Source organism: Pinus tabuliformis, chromosome 5_1 (genome assembly GCF_031772625.1).
Source record: "Pinus tabuliformis cultivar Carrire ecotype Pingquan chromosome 5_1, CPIR1, whole genome shotgun sequence".
In the NCBI taxonomy this organism is placed as follows: domain Eukaryota; kingdom Viridiplantae; phylum Streptophyta; class Pinopsida; order Pinales; family Pinaceae; genus Pinus; species Pinus tabuliformis.
The window spans coordinates 295,523,223-295,544,349 of record NC_142305.1 but is presented as its reverse complement, the minus strand read 5'-3'; positions in this window follow the sequence as shown (position 1 = coordinate 295,544,349).

Here is a 21,127-nt window from a genome sequence, read left to right as displayed (position 1 = left end):
TTGGATTGAAGACCCACAGTGTTCCAAATATTGATATGAGGAACTTTGATGGCAAGGATCTCGTAACATGGATACTACAGATGGAGCAATATTTTGATCTCCATAATATGCAAAACACACAAAATATATGCATTGCAACTTTATATTTGGAACCAAATCAGTTTGTATGGTATCAATGGCTTTTCTCTCATAAATAAATTGTCATTTGGGAAATTTTTATGGAAGAAATGATAGCACATTATGAGGATACAAAAAGAAACACCTTTTTTAGCCAATTGATAAATCTCAAACAAAAGGGTTCAATGATAGAGGACATTAAGGAATTCCAGAAATTGAATATAAGGATAAAAGATTTTCCATAGGAGCATATGATTGATGTGTTCATAGGGAATTTAAATGATAACATATAACATGAAGTTTGCCTTTGGGAACTTGATTCATTAGAGAAGGCATTCAGGTTGGCAAGGAAAATAGAAAGAAAAATTATGGAAACCAGGAAGCCCACCACTCACAACTATAAAGATTGAAGTGTTGTTGTCCCTAGCCTTCCACAGCCTACAAGGTTGACACCACAACAATTGGAAGAAAAAAGAGCAAAAGGGATTTGTTATAGTTATGATAGAAAATACACTAAAGATCACAAGTGTGTTGAAAAGAAATTATTTTACATAGATTGTGAAGAGGAGAAATGAAAGGAACAAGAAACGTCCAAAGAAGAGGATATACACCAAGAATAAACCCTAGAGAAAGAAGAAATGAATCCGATCATATCTTGTAATGCATTGGATGGAATTGACACTCCTCAAACTATCAAGATAGAAGGACATATCAAGAAGAAAAAGGTAATAGTGTTGATTTATTTGGGCAGTACCCATAATTTTGTTCATTGTAAGATACCCAAGGAATTTAATTTCTTCCTATATCCAGCACTAGAGTGTCAAGTGATGGTTTCAAGTGGAGGAACCATAAATTGTTTTGAAAAGTGCCATAATATCAAGCTATCCATGGGAGAATATGTATTGAATAGCCCAATGCTTTCCATTCCAATGAGTGGTGTTGATGTTGTACTAGGAGTCTAATAGATATAATCCTTGGGTACAATAGGTTTAAATTTTCAAGAAATATTCATTGAATTTTGTTCAGAAGGAAAGGAAGTTGAATTAACGAGTATCACATGGAAACCAGGAAACATAATCATCTCTTATAGAATGACAAGGCTTCTAAATAAAGAAAAACAAGGCATAATTGCAGAATTATTTTCACTATAGGTTCCTACATCGAAATCATCTATTTCTCTAGATCTCCAAAGAGTCTTGGACAATCATTTCAAGGTATTTGATACTCCCAAAGGCCTCCAACCTATTCGTGATCATGATCACACTATTCATTTGATTCTAAGAAGTGTTCCTCCAAACATCAGACCTTACAGGTATCCATATGCCCAAAAGAGTGAAATTGAATGTATGGTTGCAGAAATGCTAGAGGCTCGTATAATTCAACCTAGTCAAAGTTATTTCTTTGCTCTAGTAGTATTGGTGCACAAGAAGGATGGATCATGGCGAATGTGTTTGGATTATAGTGTTATAGACAATTTTGTGCCTTACAGCAACAAGCATGAATTGTCAATAATCCAAGGGATCCAAAGTTCCCTAAACATGATGTTCCTACCCCTAGAGGAACAAAGTCAGCAAACCAACAGCTCTCAGATCAGTTCTCCACCTGAAAACACTCAAAAACAAGCAATCCTGAAATCAAAGCAGGTGCTCCACTAGGGTTCTGCGCTGAAACTCAGTTGCTCCATGGTGTACCTGCGTTGCAAAGCAAGTGGGACAAAGGCCACCTGCGCTGAGCGAGAAAGGACAAGTGGCACAGTGAGTCATTGCTTTGGAATCTTCCAAAAATGACACTTGGATCAGGTATTTCGCCTTGTGATGAGTCAGAGGCTTTGTTTCTCCAAGTGGAAGCAAGGTTCACCAAGTGGACTCAAGAACTGAAGATCAACTAAAGATTAACTGAAGAGAGAGAGGACACAAGGCAGCTACACATCAGTTGCAAGCTGACTCATCCTTTCTCAATTCATCTATATATTGAGCTCTCTCCTATGAGCTCAGGGGGGCTAGAATTTTGTGCAAAGTAATGATATGCTGTTGGTTTCATTATCGAGTTATTGGGTGATTGTTTGAGAGAGGTGAAGAAGAGCAATTCTTTCTGCTGGGAGGTGTTGCTGGGTTGGAGCCTTCAATGGTTGTAATACTCTCAGAACCTTTATTTCTTCATTAATAAAAGCTATTGAGGTTCTTCTATGTGCTCTTGTTTCAATTATATATTGTGATGATTGCATGTTTGGTTTACACTAATCCATGAACCAGTTATGATTGCATGCCTCTTGTAGTTTCCTTCTTTGTTATTTTGCAGGATCTCATTGTAGCTGGGCGAGCAGAAGGACAAAGAGCTAGGAGCAAGCGGCCAAAGAGAAGAGTTTGGATTCGACATTAAGCGCAAGGCAACAGTTAGTGCTTTCTCCATTCTCTTTTGCTTTCATAAAGAAGTAAACCTTAAGTAGTTTGTTTTACAGTTGTTGCTAAGGAACTGTCACCCTTAGAGTGGGATAGGGTCATCCGAGTCGGATACTTTTCCCTACAACAAACTGGCGACTCCACTGGGGATCGTATCCGTTTGATTGTGTTTGTAGTATTTTTGCTATTCATTTCCTAAACCAAAGAGTACCAAATCGAAAAGCTTTTGACTATATCAAAAGCGAAGTAGAGGGCAGCTACTCTGGCTCATTTCTGAGCAAGTTCATGATTTGAAGAGCTGATCTACAAAGATCCTTGTAAGCTCTTAGTGATAGCTTTGCACCTTCTTGATCATCCCTTTGAGTGTGCTTGACTGAATGTCTCTGATTTGAGCAAAAACCGTGCATTTTTGAGAAAATTATGACCCGGAAACTGTGAAAACGCATTTCTCGTTTTCCAAAGCAGGTAGTACACAGACTACCTGCTTTGCAACGCAGGTCCCGAAGGGGCTACCTGCGCTGAGAGCCAGTTTGGCTGTGCAGAGCCTGCGTTGGCCCAAATTTGCCTAGTGCATTTGGGGTTTCCTCCTTTCTCTTTCCTGTTTTCACTTAGATTTGCTGCTAAGTGTCAGTCTTGTATTTGTTTTGAAACCAATATTACTTGCCATCATTCTGCCTCTGTTATATAACGAAATTGTACTTGTTCTTTGTATTTCTTATTCATTTACAATTTCCCATAACGAAAAGTAAACTAGTCATGCTTTTGGCCTCTTAGATCTGAACCTGTGTTAGGCATTTTGCTGGTCTAAAGAATTAGCTTGTTTGCTGTCCATAGCTGATTTAGTCATTTTACTTTTGTTAGTATGGTTTGATTTCATGCATTTCCAGTGATTAAGCAAGTAAATCTTAAGGTGTCTTTTGATTTTGGACAAACTTGTTTGTTTTCACTCTAAATCGAAATCAAAGTTATATAACCACTTTCTTTTTGTATCCATCCACATTAAGAAAGGGAAAAGAAAATACATGCATTGTGCATTTTGCATTTGAAAAAGTTTGCATGATGATTTAGGAGAAAGTGCATTAGTTTGTGCTGTATGAACTGTGTGAAAAGAATTTGCCTTCCTTCTCTCTCAGTAGTTAAGATTTTCATCAGTCAAAAAGATTTGAAAAAGCTTGCTTCTCATCTTAGGCTGCATTTAAGAATTTGTCATATACATCTCGTGGTGAACCTTGAAAGGCAAACTTTAAAAAGATCAACTTAAAATATACTGAATGAACCTAACAACGCATTTGAAACATAACGCAAACATCTAGAGGTCTAGGTAGAGACGTGTTCCGGCGTCGTTAAACATAGTGACTATCGATCTCTACGAAGGTGGGTGATTCCTCCTGAGAGTCAGTGGCACTAACACGGACTTGTGCTCCCACGTACCGTCGCGTATATATTGGGAGACCCCTATAGGCAATTATCCTTTATCCATAGGAAGCCGTGTCGACCGCCCTACTGATCGCGATGCAGTGAACACAGCATTCACGAAGATCGACCACCCGTACCGTAAAACGTATTCTGTGGTTTCGCGAAAAGTTTGGCACACCCTCTACCTAGAACTCCAGAGAAGTTTCTTTTGGCCTTTTTCAAACTCTATAACTGAAAAAGTCCATCCGAGCATTTGTCACTTCGGGCTCGTTAATACATCGAAGGCGACTAGAGTCATCTTTAGCTTTTTCTCGACTCTTAAAACATGAAAAAGCAAAGTTATGTTTAAAAGCGTCTAATAAAATTCATTCAAATCGGAAACACAAATTTTCCCCTTTATATTTTAGTTGATCGAGTAATCCGCAATCGTGGAAGAAAGTCAATTGAATATCCGTCGTTCTCGGAGGCTTGCGAGTCAACCGTCTTTGTCTCCGGAATCGAAAACAATCCGGACAAAGCGAGCTCGTCGAACCAGTTCAAAATCTCCTTTAAAAGTTAGAACAAGCGTTCCAACAACATCTGAGATTCTGGTCACTCCAAACATTTCCGGAAACCCTGCCTCCATAAAAGAAGTTCGATCGCCACAGAGGGACAGTATTACTGATCCTAGTCTGGGGGCAAATACTTGTATGACTGAACCAGTTCCATCTGTAACCGGTCCAGAAAGTTTTGTTCCTCAAACATCCGTCGCAATCGATACAACCCCTTCTTCGGCACCGGAAATCTTTTACGGACCTGACGGTCTTCCTCTTCCACCTGGTCTGATTGCGATAGAGGAAATTATAGAGGAACCGCAAGTATCCACTCCAATTCAATTTGGAGTAGGGGTCACTCTATTTCCTGCTACGACAGAAGTTTGTCCATCACCAGTGGAAGTTCCTGTAGAATCACTAGGTGATCAATTGGATAGACTAAAAATGACTGAACAACCGTCGATATCTAGGACTGTGTCAAATGACACGGCGACGGCAGAATTACCTGCTGCAAATCCAACAATGTTCGCCGGCATACCATCTGTCCCAACTAGCTCTCAGTCGCTAGAAGGAGTCCACCAAGGGACTATCTCGATAGTATGGTCTGTTCCTGTTTGTTCCGGAGTAATGTCTGGTAACTCTCATGGTGAGACTCATCAAATTGACCCTTTTGGGAATCTAATTAGGCCATCCAGTCCTCCAGGACAATCAATTGCCTTAAGTTCTGGATTGCTACCGTATGGGGGGCAGTACCCATACGGGAGTTCTCAACCTTATTCAAGTTATGGCGGAATTGCAACGAGTAGTTGGGTACCTATGCTATCCCAACCACCGAGAGTTGTATATTCTATGCAACAGTGTGTACCTGTGACAAACATCCCAACTACACCAGCTATTGTGACCGTGTCGCAAGTTCAAACAATGCCTGTTGTATGTCAACCTCAGATTGCTCAGGTTCTCATGCAACAGCCCCTTGACCCTGCGACCCAACCACAATCACCTACTGGTGGGGCAACACGAGTACAGTTGGGTACAACTACCCCACATCTTGGTCCAATGGTTAGTGTAGGGCAACAACCCATGGTGTCACAACCGTGGATAATGCAATACCAACAGCCGCAATTCCAACAAGTGTACCAAGGTTCTGAACAGCAAATATTTGCGAATACTGGACAACCATATATTCAAAATCGTCAAAATCAACCACTTTATAGTGGTCAAGTCCATCAACCGTATTCATCATACCAACATCAACTCCATTATGCTGGTATGCAAAGACCGACTGTTCAGGCGATTCCATCGTATCCTGGTTAAGCTTCACCTAACTTGAACTAGCAGTTACCATTCGTGGCGACTTTAGAGTTGCCTGATTTACATCGGTTAACAAACGATCCAATTGCTTACGCCCCTTGGTGGCCAGTGATTCCGCACAAACTTCCATCCGACATTCCTAAATTCAATGGAATTCCAGGTGAAGACCCGTCGAATCATGTGATGACATTTCATCTATGGTGTTCGTCGAACACTTTGAATGACGATTCGATAAGGCTTCGCCTCTTTCAGAGGACATTGACAGGTCCAGCGGCAAAATGGTATATAGAATTACCTAGAGCTTCGTTCGACAATTTTGGCTCCCTTGCCACGACATTCTTGACCCACTTTCAATTACCAATAAGGTATGAAACGGGAACAGAAATATTGACTAACTTCAAACAGACAACCGCAACTCATATATCAGATCATATACATGAGTGGCGACGTCGACGAAGAATGGTTAAAACATACGTTCCTGATCAGCTTTTAGCTGAGTGGTTTATAAAGTCATTACTTTCGGCTATAACAGAAGATGTAGCAAAGGGAGGAGTCGTAACAGAAGAGCAAGTTATCGCTCGTGCACAATATTTGGATTTAGTATATACTCAATCCGGCACGCTCTATGACAAAATACCAGATGCCCCTAGACCAGAGTTTTCAATCCCTCCTCCTCCTAAATCAAACAGTGACTCTCATGCCGGTGATGGCATGATTGGCACGGCAAACACGAATCCGAAAAGGACCAATCAAAAGAAGGCCCGTAAGGATTCGAATCAAAATGCGCATGAAGAAGTTCTTGCTTTGGAAGTAAATGCCGTATCGACAGATAAGGGCAAAGAAACCAATCAACCAGGAAGCAAGAAGAATCAAAACAAAGGGAAGAAGAAGAAACAAGGAGAGTCATCTCCTCGAAAAACTTCTTCAAGCCCTCCTCGAGATAGGAAACCACCTTATGGGTGTCAGATATGTGATGAGGATCACTGGACGAGAGAATGTCCATACAAAGCTGATCTAAAAAGATTCTTAAAGAGTTCGCAAACTCCAGCTGTGTTAACTAATCCGTTTCCCGATCGAGGAAAAAATCTGGTTGGTAGTGGAAATGCTTCACCGTCGCAAGTGCTTATGTTATCGATATCGAAGCAACATAATGATGCTTTGATTTCGACAAGGAACAAAGATTACGGGAATCCACAGGTGTCGAACGATAAAGGTAAAGATCAACCTAACAGTTCGACAACAACTTCGGCAGAAGTTGTACCCCCCATCACACATGAATTAACAATAAAACCGCCAAAGGGAGTAGTACACAAGTCGACATTTAATCCTCGTGCCAGAGCGGCACAGCATTATAATATAGTGGAAGATTTGGCACAATCGCCGTCTGCTATGTCGACTCTTGAAGTACTACAAAATTGCCCATCCCAAAGGCAGGCATTGTTATCAGCAATTGGTGGAGTGGATCCTAAAGATTCCAATATTATATCCTTTGATCACAAAGGATATGATCCTCAGTTACCAGCTCAACTAGCTTTCCTCGTCCAAGTGAAAGCCCTCAACAAAACTGTTCATCGAACAATTATTGATGAGGGGGCATCGACATGTATTATGTCGATGAGTTGCTGGAAAACTTTAGGATCCCCAACCTTGTCGCGATCATCGACAACATTAAAAGCATTCGACGGAAGGTCATATACCCCTTACGGTATCCTTAGTAACTTGAAAGTTGAACTAGGGGGCAAAACAGTAGAAATAGATGTTGAAGTCATCGATGGCAATCTTGACTATAACATCCTACTGGGAAGACCATGGATTTATGCCATGGAAGCTGTTGTGTCGACCTATTTTAGGAAAATCGCATTCCCCTTTCAAGGAGGGATTACGATCATTGACCAACAAAATTTCCTCCCTAATGGTTCACAAGTTACAGGAAGCGTTCCTCTGATTCATGGAAGCGACCATTCGTTTCAAAATATCGGAGTAGGCCTACTAAAAGATCCTACATTAATGGGAACTTTCGCCCTTCCACCACCATTCATTGTGGGAGAAGTGACGACGGTAGGGGCTTGCAATATGATATCTTCCGCACAAAAGATGTCAGAAAACGATATCAACATGGATCATGTAAAGGTTTTGTCCCCAAGCCCAATGGAAGTATTGTAGCAATCAATTTTCTTGGCCTGGGGGGCAACCCCAAATCAACGCTCATCAAGCGTTTGGATAGATAGGTCTAGAGAATATGGCACCCCTTCATGTCCTTGGTCGCGAGTGCATGGAACCGACAAAGGAATAGTCCAATCAATGGTAATTGACGGGGCACCATGGAATGATTCCCACCATTGTTCCCTTCTCCCAGGTTGTGGAGAAGATACTCAAGATGACCTTTATCGTCCTTCAGTTTTCGATTTTCTATCGAATATTGTAAATACAGTGGGCTATGAGGATAGTTCTTTTACTATGTCAACCTCATTAAAAAAAGAAACGATCCCCTTTCCAGATCTCAATGGTAAACCTTCATTCCAACCAACAAAGTTGAATGCAATGAAGCTTGGGGGGCATGCACCTCGATTTGTGTTATTATGCTGGGGGCATCCATCATCGAGCAGTTTTGTACAGAGTTCATGCTCGTTAAAAAATAAACACAAGTTGTGAGCAATCTTTCCTTAGCAGTTCAAGCTCATCCAGAAAAAATGAACCGGTAAATAACCTGGAGAAATGTAACCTTTGAAAGCCATATTAAAAACCCTTGGTCGCGTTTATATGCCATCACCTCCATCCGTTCATTTGGCCAATCGTTCACCTCCATATGTGTGTTTACCCATTTTGAGGAACAGCTGCGAAGAGTGATTTCACTTAGCCATCCTTGTGACACTGCCGTGATTGGAGAATTCCAACCTGTACCTGGAATCTGGTGCTACCCCTGTTCATCACTCGTTCCTCAAAAGATGAGTCTTCTTTGAGCTCTTTTCACTGACTCGTAAAATATGAAAAGTTTACCGAGTGTTGGCCTTCCAGCTCGTTAAAGGACAAGAAGAGCCATCCCTCCTCTAGATTTTAATCTTTTTGGACCTGAGGGATTATTGCACAAAAAGATCGAGCGCTTGTCTTGTTCGGCTCGTTAAAGAAATCGAAAATTCATCCCTTCTGTATGGTTTTATACTTTTTCGGACTTAAGGGATTAGAAGACGAAAAAGGAATTGTGGAGTTAACTTTTCGTACCTTTTTAGACTCTCTAAAAATGAAAAGGACCGAGTTTTCCTTGTCGTTAGACTCGTTAAAATGATTAAATAGCGACAAACTTGTCTGTAGACGAGAACGAGTTTCCCTATTGCTAGGCTCGTTAAAACATAGCGATGGGCTTGCCCGAAGGGCAGGTTATAGAACAAGCATATGTTATCCTCCTCAAGCTTGACAAAAATAAAGAGGTACTGGTCAGCAATGACTGGGGAAAAATTGGGAGAACCTCACAGCATTAATGGTAGTAGGTCGCTCTTGAACATGACACTTTGTCCTCCGTATCACATCGGGTTGGGTTGTTTCATTCACCGGTCTCATAACCATGGTCCTCGCCACACCATCCGCAATTAGGGTAATGCTACCAATCCATCACATCAGTGTTGTTATATGTTCAAGAGATGTGGTTCTGTAAAGAGTCAACCGTGTTCCACCCACTGCCATACATTATCCTTCATCCACTTCATGACCGCCACCCTGAATCATACATCACAGTTTGTTTTCACCTCATCACAATCACTAGCTCCGTTCCATGTCACTGATGTGGGATTCATTAAGGCCCTCCTTTGACGGATCGCTCCTTGTCGACATCAGCTCATTATCCAAGGAGTTGATCTAGGAACAACCCCCTCAGTACTTTGAAGCTTGCATGCCTCAATGGCAAGTTTCTCACTTCCGGCGACAAGTATACATCAATGACCTTCGACCAGAAGATTTTACATGGTGGTCGACGCCAAGTCCTTTATTCCCACCATGTGGATTGTACTGCTGTACCTTGAGGGTCATCATCCTTATCGGTGATTCCTCTCGCGCTTGTTAACGGTTTACATCATTGACGGGTAATCAAGCGATGTCTTTCCATGTTCGACTTCAAGAAATTCTCACATGGATCGACTTGTACATCGAGTGAAGATCGGAAGAGATTGAAGACCCCGGATCTAGTTTCATCCATCCGGGCTGCGATATATATTCAGGACATAAAGACATTTGATATTTACATCATTGCAGCAGATGATCATCCTTCTCAAAGGATGATAATTTCGGCAGAGAATTATCAGTCTACAATCAGACGATCGTCTGTTCTATGTACCAAAATGTATTTATAAAGCTGAGCATGGGAATGCCCGCCTCAGCTAGATCATGAAAAATGTGTGAAAAATAATGTATTGTATTGTATCTTATTACAGGACACTTCTCAACAGATTGAATGAACTTCGGATCCTCTCAATAAAGCATTTCACCCGATAAACGACCTCATACTTTAGGGGGCATCTGTTATAGACAATTTTGTGCCTTACAGCAACAAGCATGAATTGTCAATAATCCAAGGGATCCAAAGTTCCCTAAACATGATGTTCCTACCCCTAGAGGAACAAAGTCAGCAAACCAACAGCTCTCAAATCAGTTCTCCACCTGAAAACACTCAAAAACAAGCAATCCTGAAATCAAAGCAGGTGCTCCACTAGGGTTCTGCGCTGAAACTCAGTTGCTCCATGGTGTACCTGCGTTGCAAAGCAAGTGGGACAAAGGCCACCTGCGCTGAGCGAGAAAGGACAAGTGGCACAGTGAGTCATTGCTTTGGAATCTTCCAAAAATGACACTTGGATCAGGTATTTCGCCTTGTGATGAGTCAGAGGCTTTGTTTCTCCAAGTGGAAGCAAGGTTCACCAAGTGGACTCAAGAACTGAAGATCAACTAAAGATTAACTGAAGAGAGAGAGGACACAAGGCAGCTACACATCAGTTGCAAGCTGACTCATCCTTTCTCAATTCATCTATATATTGAGCTCTCTCCTATGAGCTCAGGGGGGCTAGAATTTTGTGCAAAGTAATGATATGTTGTTGGTTTCATTATCGAGTTATTGGGTGATTGTTTGAGAGAGGTGAAGAAGAGCAATTCTTTCTGCTGGGAGGTGTTGCTGGGTTGGAGCCTTCAATGGTTGTAATACTCTCAGAACCTTTATTTCTTCATTAATAAAAGCTATTGAGGTTCTTCTATGTGCTCTTGTTTTAATTATATATTGTGATGATTGCATGTTTGGTTTACACTAATCCATGAACCAGTTATGATTGCATGCCTCTTGTAGTTTCCTTCTTTGTTATTTTGCAGGATCTCATTGTAGCTGGGCGAGCAGAAGGACAAAGAGCTAGGAGCAAGTGGCCAAAGAGAAGAGTTTGGATTCGACATTAAGCGCAAGGCAACGGTTAGTGCTTTCTCCATTCTCTTTTGCTTTCATAAAGAAGTAAACCTTAAGTAGTTTGTTTTACAGTTGTTGCTAAGGAACTGTCACCCTTAGAGTGGGATAGGGTCATCCGAGTCGGATACTTTTCCCTACAACATATAGGGAGCTCAACAAACTCAATATTAAAGATAAATTTCCCATTCTTGTCACTGATGAATTATTTGATGAATTGGATGGATCAATTTACTTCACTAAGTTGGATCTTCGTTCAGGATATCATCAAATCAGAATGAAGGATGAAGACATTCCTAAAACAACATTTAGAACTCATGAGGGTCATTATGAATTTTTGGTCATGCCTTTTGGCCTTACCAATGCACCTTGTACATTTCAAGGTTTGATGAATTCCATTTTCAAATCCTTCCTTAGAAAATTTTGTTAGTATTTTTTGATGATATACTAATCAACAACAAATCTTGGAAGGATCATGTTCAACATGTTGACAGGGTGCTCAAACTATTGGAAAAGAAACAATTATATGCAAAAAGCTCCAAATGTTTCTTTGGAGTACAATAGTTGGAATATCTGGGTCATATTTTATCTCATGAAGGTGTTAAGGTAGACCCTAGCAAAATTAAAGTAATTAAGGAATGGAAAATTCCCACATCAATAAAGAATTTGCGAGGATTTCTCAGGTTGACATGGTATTATCACAAGTTTGTTAAGAATTATGGGAGAATAGTAGCACCTCTAACAACATTAGTGACGAAAGATGCATTTTCATGGACTCCAGAAGCAACAATGGCCTTTTAACATCTTAAAGAGGCAATGTGCCAAGAACTAGTCTTAGCTACAATAGAATTCACAAAAACCTTTATTGTGGAATGTGATGCCTCAGGAAATGGAATTGGTGTTGCTTTAATGCAAGAAGGAATACCCATTTCTTTCGAAAGTTGTCCAATCAAAGGAAAGTATTTACACAAATCTATTTATGACTCAGAAGGAAATGTTGGTAATACTACATGCACTTAAGAAATGGCAACCCTACGTAATGGGAAGACACTTCAAGGTAAAAATGGATCATGATAGTCTTAAGTACTTTTTATAACAAAGATTATCTTCAGAAGAGAAGAAAAAATGGGTCACAAATATGTTGGGTTATGACTTTGAAATCATCTAAAAAAGAGGGAAGAAAAATGTTGTGGCAGATGCACTCTCAAGAAAGGATGAGGATGTGGAAGCATTGTTTTGCGCCATTTCTATTATCCAACCAGATTGGGTAAACACAACAAGAGATGAATGGAAGAATGATGAAGAAGTGTGGGAACTCATTCAAAATATATAACAATATCCCAATACATCTGATACATTTAGCTAGAAAAATGATTTGTTATGGTACAAAGAACACTCATACCTATGTAAGAATTCCCAACTCAAACAAAATATTCTTATGGAATTTCACACTTCTCCCATAGGAGGGCACTCAAGATTTTTGAATACTTACCATAGGTTTAAGAAGGAATTTTTTTTGGATGGCCTTAAATCAGATATTCAAAAAAATTTGGCAGAATGTTTGGTTTTCCAACAAAATAAAGTTGAAACAATTAATACCAAAGGTATATTAGACTATTACAGCCTTTATCCATTCCAAACCACTGTTAGGAGGAGGTTTCAATGGATTTTATCACAAGTTTAGCCAAGTCCGAAGGAAAGAGTGTCATCATGGTGGTAGTTGAAAGACTTACAAATTATGCACACGTTTGTGTATTATCTCATCCATTTAAAGCCAGTACAGTTTCTACTACATTTGTGGAAATAATTCAAAATCTACATGGAAACCCAAAGATTATTGTAAGCGACAGAGATCCCATTTTCACTAGAAATTTTTGGGCAAAATTATTTTCTTGTTTCAGTACTCAGCTAGCTCATAGCTCATCTTATCATCCTTAATATAATGGGAAAACTAAGAGAGTAAACAAATGTTTGGAAGGATATCTTCGTTACTTTGTCTTTGATAAACAAACACAATGGGTCAAATGGTTTCCTCTGGTTGAATGGTGGTATAGCACTTCCATCCATTCTGCAACAAAAATGACCCCATTTATGGCACTTTATGGATATCATCCACCATCCATCACATCATATTTAAGAGAAAATTTTAAGGTTCAAGCAGTGGAAGATCACATCAAGCATCAACAACAAGTTCTCCAACTCTTAAAGGATAACCTCACTTTGGTGTAGAATAGAATGAAACAACCTGAAGATAACATCACAACTAAAGAAGTTTTATGTAGGTGATTTGGTATTCCTACAGCTACAACCATATAAACAAATGTCCCCCAAGCAAGCTAAGAAGGATAATAAATTATCACCAAAGTATTATGGTCCATACAATCTGTTGCAAAATATTGGTACTATGGCATATAAATTGGAGCTTCTTGCAACGTCTTGTGTACACCCAGTTTTCTATGTTTCATGTTTAAAGAAGGTTATAGGTGACAAGATCCCAGTTCAAACAATATTTCCAGAGCTTGATCAAGAAGGAAAAATCATATTGGAACCTGAAGCAGTCACAGAAACAAGAAATCGACAACTACAAAATTGATCAATTTCGGAGTATTTAATCAAGTGGAAGAACTTACCCGCTGAAGATTCCACATGGGAGTATGAGAATTTTACACAGAAATGTCCAGAACTTCTCAAGCATTGAGGTCAACAATTTTTTGAACGAGAGGGGCATGTTAGATCCCTATAATACTAGTGATCCCCCCATTACTATTTTCATTGTAGCCCTTATTTTATTATTGTGCCCCTATTGTCCCCATATTGTTATTAGTGTGCTCCATAGAAGCCCACTATTGTTATTGTTGTGCCCTTATATTATTATTGTTATGTCGGCTTTGATTATATTGTCACCCCTTAGACTCCTATATATAGAAAGAAAATTTAGTCATTTGTATCATCCAAGAATTGTTCATTTGTATAATGTAAAGGAGGTTCCCCCCTCGTAGAGGTTGATTTTGAAGTCGTTGATCTATCATTTCTATATTTTTCTAAGTTCTTTGAATAAAAAAAAAAAAAAGAAAACCTAAAAACTAAGAATAAAACCAAATAGATTTTTAGTCTAGGTATTAAAGAAATAAAAAAAATACAAAAAAAATATTGACCAATATATAATATAAATTATTTAATTTAATTTAATTAATTAATTAAGATATTCATTCAAAAAATATAATAATAATAAAAATTTTAGTAAATTTAATGACCCAAAAAAAAATATGAAGAAAGGACAGGGACCTAATGATCACTAATATTCCACCCATCATCCATGTTTATATTGTAAGGCTTCCTATCAATCTCAATGGCCTCCCTAAAATTTCGAAGAAGAAAATGATTCACCCTTGCAATGACCTGAGCCCCTTCATGAAAATGTGATGTTTTGTCTTTTCTGCATGCTCTGCCAAAGCTGAAGAACGGTTCCTCCCATATTTTTTTTAGTCGCCTGCTCATGGATCCTTTGATTTATCGAATGGACATTTTCACAAATGTAGGGGGTCCCGCAAGAACATGGAATTTCGTAAACACCTTTCATGTTCTTAGGATCAATCAGGTCTTTAACAGACCTTAGGGAGCTTCGAATGGTGTTAAGGGGCCTAAAGGTAGAGGGAACCTTATGCTTCCTCAAGATCCTAGAAATCATATCTGTCTTCCCTTTGATGAAAGGAAGATGGACACTTGAAATTCAATCATTGGATTCTTTCTTGATTGAAGGACCTTTTCTAGCCCTGAGGAAATATTGGAACCATTGGTGCTAACTGTATCCATTATTATTGAACACATTAAGAAGATGGCCTTTTTCATCATAAAGGTGGTTTTCGTTAGAAACTCTTATTGCACTAGTAGCTAAGGTGTTGAGAACACTCAGATTTTGAGTATGGAAATGATGAGATTTAGCATGAAGATACTTCTATGTATGAGTGTTCTTCTAAAATAACTGGTGGGAAAAATAACCATCATCACTCATTGAAATGAGGACATCAAACAAAGGTAGGCAACCAACAAACTCGCATTCCATGGTAAACTTTATGGAACTAGGCTGATTGTTTAGGTGTTGGAAAAAGAGATCCAACTTCTCCTGACCATGAGGCCAGATTATGTAGGTGTCATCCACACATATTTTCCAGCACTTTAGATTGGAAGGAGAAGTGGCCAAAGCCCTAGATTCAAAATCTTCCATGAACAAATTAGCCACTATAGGAGAGATGGTTGAACCCATGTCAACACCATATGTTTGTTCATAAAATTCTCCTTCAAAGCTAAATAAAGTGGAAGTAAGACAAATTTCAACCAATTTAGCAGTATATGGATCTGTGATCTGATTAATTATTTCAATGGCCTCATTTGTAGGGTTATTAGTTTAAAGGGAGACCACATCAAAACTAACAAGAAAATCACCAAGATTCATGATCAAAGGAATCTTTGACAAAGGAAAAAGGAATATTATTGTCTTATGATTCATGAATGTGTTTGAAATGTCTTTATATTAATAATTTTATTTAGAAATAAAATGTATTTTTCGTTGCTTTCTAGTTTAGTATCAAAGAGATGTTATGATGTCATGTGGTGTAAACATTTTTATTTGGTCAAAATAAATCAAAATAAAAATAACCCTATGTTAAAATAAAAGTTATGCGTTATTATTTTTTGTATCAATTTTTGTTTGGTACTTAAGGTAAAGTTTAAAATAAAAATCAAACCTATGTTAAAATAAAAATTCTACATTATTATTTTTTATTATTATTTTTTGTTGGGTTGTTAAGGTAAATTTGACTTGGGCAAATTATCGATGGTTTTTGAGCTCCGAGTTTATGAGAACCCATGCTATTGCCCATGGTATTGATGTGGAATATAGCCTATTTAAAGTGGAGAATTAAATCAACCTAGATCCATCTTAACTCTAGATCTACCAAGCACTTGGTGGATACATAGTTAATATTGATCTAGGCAGGTATATATAGGAGTGAAGATAATTAACACTATTCGCATTTTTATGTAATTTACATAAATCATTATAATTAAAAATAAAAGGATAATTTTATTAATATTAATAAAGGTAATGTATTATTGAATTTAGGCTTCTCTGATCCATATCATGAAAATTAAAAAAACTTTCAGTAAAAAGCACATCATCATAGTGTTTTCGACACATTTTGAACCATATAGTTGTTGAAGAATCTAGGGCATGCATAATTACATTGATTCTTCATTACATGATAACAATTTGTGAAGCATTTATATAATTTATTTTAGATTGATGTTTACTTCATTATTAGCATGTATATGTTAGCTTCATCAAATTTCTATAAAAAAACAAAAGAGACAAGAACACAAAGTATTTCGATTTCTCCCAGGGCCAAAACCTCTCCCTCTTGGAGAGTAAAACCCACGCAAAATTATTCTTATAGATATTTCCTTGAGAAATACCAAGATCATGACCCTTTACACATTCTGCCACTCCAAGACCAAGACATCAATCCTCCACTTCATCTCTGTTGGGATCATCATCCTTGTTGCACCTCTGAGGTCTCCATTACTGCTACCATCATTGAGAGCACTACTGCTGCACCTTAAGATCTTCACTGAACTGATCCTTTCACCATGACTGGAAATCACCATTGAGATGATTTATGTACCTTCATCGAGATCATGTTCTTAAAGAAGGAGATTATGACTAATATGTATGCTATGTACTACATGAACATCCTCTTTAGACCATCATCAAGATCATGATTATAATAGGAATCATGACTATCCTAGAAGGTATGCAGAGACGGGTTGATTACTATGATCCTCTTCATCAAGACTGTGAGATAGTAATGATTATGATAAATTATTGTGATCTTTTTTTCTTAAGACTATGTCTGCACTTTCATAGAAGTTGTTGTAGCTTATGCTAGGATTATATCATTGTGACCCTTCTCCTCACACGATGTGTAGACTGTGATCGTGTTAGTGCTAGCGACCATCAAGTGGTTGCATATAGAATAATTGTCGAAAATGTGATAGTCACAGTCATGGATGCTTCTTCCCATCATATCAAGACCACCGAGAGGGCTTCACCAAGACTGTAGCTCACTGTGCCATCTGGAGTCTTTTCTGCCTACGGCTATGTCCGAGATTATATCTAGCCCAGAACGTACATTAATAATGTGCCTATATCTGCAACCTTTTTCAAGTTCTATCTATTTGAAGACTTTACCTTCAAATCGAAGGTATACCAAGAGGGTGTTAATCTAGGTTCTGCTACTCCTTATATCCATCTGAGGAGGCAGATGAACCCTAGATCTAACTTACCAAAAATTCAAATCCTCTGCTCCTTTTACACCTGAAAATTCAGAGACAGATTGCGAAATTTTCTTATGTTGTTTTCACTGACCCTTCGTGGGTATTTATAGTAATTTTCCCATATATGTAAGCCCACATGAGTTTGTGAACCATCATGACTCTTTATTGGGCCAAAATGACTTTCTTTTACTTAATTAATTTGATACTGGACCCGACATGAATAACTTCTTTTGATTTCGCTTGCATATTTCTTTGGAGGATTATGCTTGGTCTTTGGAGGGCTTCTACACACCTTTGTGGACTTGATTACATTAACATAAACTCATGAAGAGTTTCAATACATATAACATGACTCTTTGACACATAAATAAATCCTAAAGGCATCAAGAATAATTCTTTCATCTATTGAAACTTCTTGCTCATGAAACCCATGTAGCAAGGCATACAAAAATAATTGGTTACATCAACTACAAAGATAATGTCATTATGAAGACCGAACCTAGTTACACTTTCTTCAACACTCCTTCTTAGCTAGGGAGGTATTCATAATGGTACTTTGTCATTCTTAATCTAATGAATTTCTCATAAGAAGAATTATATTTGCAATCCGTCTGTTATAGCATCATTTCAACCAACATTGTTTCCATTTAGTAAGGCCTTGACTAATAGCTATATCGCTCACTTAGATCAGAGCACAATGTTGGTGAGACCAATGACTGATAGACACACATCATCAATGTCTCTCTTAGGGTCATACCCACCCGAGTGTTCTCCGAGTATGACCTACTAGGACTATTATCATCTTGGGTTCCCATCCCTCAAGAATATTGGTCCTCTTGCCCACTCTTGTCTTGGATGCCCTACGACATCCTCAAGAGTGTCAAATGCCAGATGATTACACAGTCCTCCATTCTTTCTTCCAAGATGATGACAAGAATGTCGTGTCTAACTCTCCCTCTTAATCAGGGATGAGTTCCAAGTTTCTATTTTTCTCAGAAACTTGCTCGAGTTCCTTTCCTCATAGGAACCTCCCAGAGCTCCCTCTTACCTAAGGACCCTATAATCAATGCTTTATAGGGTCTTCTAGTTGACTAACAATCCAATACTTTGATGTCATCAATTTCTTCACATGTAGGGTTCAACCATCCATCACTTTCCTTCATCATGTCATTCCTTCTTTCTTGGAAAGTATCCTCATTGGCTTTACATCTAGGGCTTCCTTCATAAGCTCATTTGTCTTCACTTTTCTTCAACAATGATTTCTCTGGATCACAAGGTACATAGTTGTGACATCCTTCACAACTCTCCTTTCCTTGATCCTGCACACATACCCAAACTTTTCCGAGAGTTAGACACCAAAATATACATACATACATACATATATATATATATATATATATATATTACCTTTTGGTGATTTCCTTCTTCTAGTGACATATTCTTATAGGTGTCAATCATTTTGCATACATGTTGACACATCTCCAAATGATATTTGTTTTCAAGGGTCCTGATCATTTCAGACTTCCATCAGAGTCTTCACATCATTCCAGGAGGTTTCTTGGTAAAGTCTACCCGATCCTCTGGATGTTGACTGCCTTCATCATGGTTGCATGTTTCACGATCCCTTTCATCCTCATGTCTTTCATTCCCAGGAGCTCTCAGAGTTATTCAATGGTCATAAACTACCTCATACTCTATTATGAGGACATATTATGTTTATTTCATCTGGTCTGACTTATGTCTTTCTGCATCCTTTCAGAGGAGGAGATCCTTTCCTCTTTTATCATGCTTTATCAATTTTACCTACAACCATATAACATGAAATCAAATACAAATACAATTACAAGTATACATACCTCATTTTTTTCTTCAAGCTACTTTATGCAGCTTTCTTGATTGAACGGATCTTCAATCCCTTGATTAGCTTCATTATGTCATCAGTCCTTTATCTCATGATTTCCACAAGTTGGAAATCTTGATGAAACTCTTGTTTCCTTCCCATACTTGGGGATCCTCCGCTAAGATACTCTTTAGTATTTAATATATCCCCATCTGGAAAATGTTCCTTTGACCTGGATGACTTCTTCTTCTTTTCTATCAATGTATAATGAGATTCCCAAGAACTATATCCTTCATGATTCATAAGAGCTCTTGTTTTCATGATGTCATGATGCATCTTTATACCATGATCATATCTGCAAGGACTTCTGATAGGATCCTTTTGAGAGGGACACCATCTCATTTATAATGGAGATCCATTATTCCCTCTTTATCTGATCTCTCTTCATCTACCTCCATCCTTCCGATGATATGAGTTTAGTGTACTATTTTGTCTTGTTAACCTTCCTTTACTTATCTACACTTATTTGAGTTCTATCAACTTGTCTTTCTCTATCTAACATAGAGACCAAAAAATCATTTATGATGATTTGCCACTTTGCTTATTGATGATGATTGTCTATTCATTTTTTTCCCAAATCTCTCATGAGATCTCATGAATATACTTCTTCATTCTTTGGCACCTTCTATACTTCATTTCAGGGAGTATATCCTCTAGAATTTCATGTACCCTTCTTGTGTCTCCTTTCTTACTTCATAGAACCTTGATGTGCTGACTTTACCTCTTCATAAAGATTCTATCAATCCTACTGCAAGACCTTTTGATGACCTATCTAACCCATCAATCTTCTTGCAAAGATGAAGTCATTAAACCAAACTTGATTATAAAATAAAAGATACTTGATACGTGAAGATGAGATCTTCAACTTGATCATTGAGGTAGATGTGTTGATTCTACCTCCGGATAGGATCCTTTCTAAAGCTTATCTTCAAGCCTTCAAAAATAGTTTACTTGAATATCTGATCCTTGCAACATCAACTTGAGGTTGCTTGTCATGATGTATAGAGACTCATCAAATAGAGTTATTAAGGTTGAGTCAATGAACACCTTCATTCTACATTGAGTTATGTCCATACGGCTTATGATTGAACTGTTGTGAGACCCATTGTAGGTGATCTGATTATGTATGCCCTTAAGCATCAAGCTTTTGATAATTCAAGATGTCAAGAGTATAGAAGTAATGCCATTCTGGAATGGCCTAGATCAAAATTGTGGGAGTCACCAAAGTCATTACCATCAATGTTAAATATTTTGACTATTGTCCTTCAAACCCTTTGCTATAGACTTGATGATGTAGACTGCTTCTAGGTCTTGTTCTTTGATTGCAGATCCTTCAGCTAGATTGTTTCCTTGGCCTCTAAATGCCTCTTTTCTGCCCCTTTCCTTGACTACTGAACCAACCCTCTGATACCATGTTGAAGAATCTAGGGCATGCATAATTACATTGGTTCTTCCTTACATGATAAAAATTTGTGAAGTTTTTATATAATTGATCTTATATTTATGTTTACTTCATTATTAGCATGTATATGTTAGCTTCATCAAACTAGAATAAAAAACAAAAGATACAATAACACAAAGTATTTGGCCTTCTGCCACGGCCAAAACCTCTCCCTCTTGGAGAGGAAAACCCATGGAAAATTATTCTTATAGAGATTTCATCGGCGAATACCAAGACCATGACCCTTGA